The sequence below is a fragment of the Cicer arietinum genome, chromosome 5, assembly GCF_000331145.2.
Source record: "Cicer arietinum cultivar CDC Frontier isolate Library 1 chromosome 5, Cicar.CDCFrontier_v2.0, whole genome shotgun sequence".
NCBI lineage: Eukaryota > Viridiplantae > Streptophyta > Magnoliopsida > Fabales > Fabaceae > Cicer > Cicer arietinum.
Genome location: NC_021164.2, coordinates 19787693 through 19788590, shown reverse-complemented (window position 1 = coordinate 19788590; position 898 = coordinate 19787693).

Sequence of the window (898 nt, the reverse complement as noted above, 5' to 3'; positions counted from 1 at the left end):
TTTTTATTCTAATATATTTTTATTCAAATATCTCATTCTAATATCTTCAAATATATTTTTATTCTTTGCTTGTTACAGGACTCATCTCAAAATTTAAGATCACTTAGCCATAAACACATTTCACCAAATTCTTTAATAATTCCATTGTTGAATGAAGCCGGGTTTGGTAACGTATCACAAATAGAAAGTTATAAAATAGATAATTCACTTGTTACAGCTTTAGTTTAAAGATGGAAACCTGAAACCCACACATTTCATCTTCCAACGGGTGAATGTACCATAACATTAGAAGATGTTGTGTTACTTCTTGGCTTACGTGTTGGGGGCAAAGCTGTAACTAGATCAACTATGGTGTCATGGACAAATGATTTTTTAGATTTGTTAGGAGTCATGCCACCTGAATCACAAAAAAAAGGGGAATTTTATAAAATTAAAATGGCTGAGAGAAACATTTTCAATGTTAACTCCAGAATCATCTAATGAAGAAATAATTATACATTGTAGAGCATACATTTTACAATTGATTGGCGGCATATTAATGCCTGACAAATCCCACAACAGAGTACATATTATGTGGTTGCACTTGTTGAGAGATTTGCGAGAGACAGGAGAATATAGTTGGGGTTCAGCGTGCTTGGCCACACTTTATAGAGAATTGTGTCGTGCATCTGAACCCGGTGTTATGTCGTTCGGCGGATGTTCACATCTACTTAAAATGTGGGCATGGTACCATATTCCGTTTCTTGCACCAATAAGTAATCTTGAGCCTCGTTTTCCATTCGCAAAAAGGTAAATATCAAACAAAAGTTAAATATTATATTTATACAACTATCAATTGATTCACTAACATATTCAAATTTATTTTCGTAGATATAGTGGAAAGGGTATGAAATTTGGG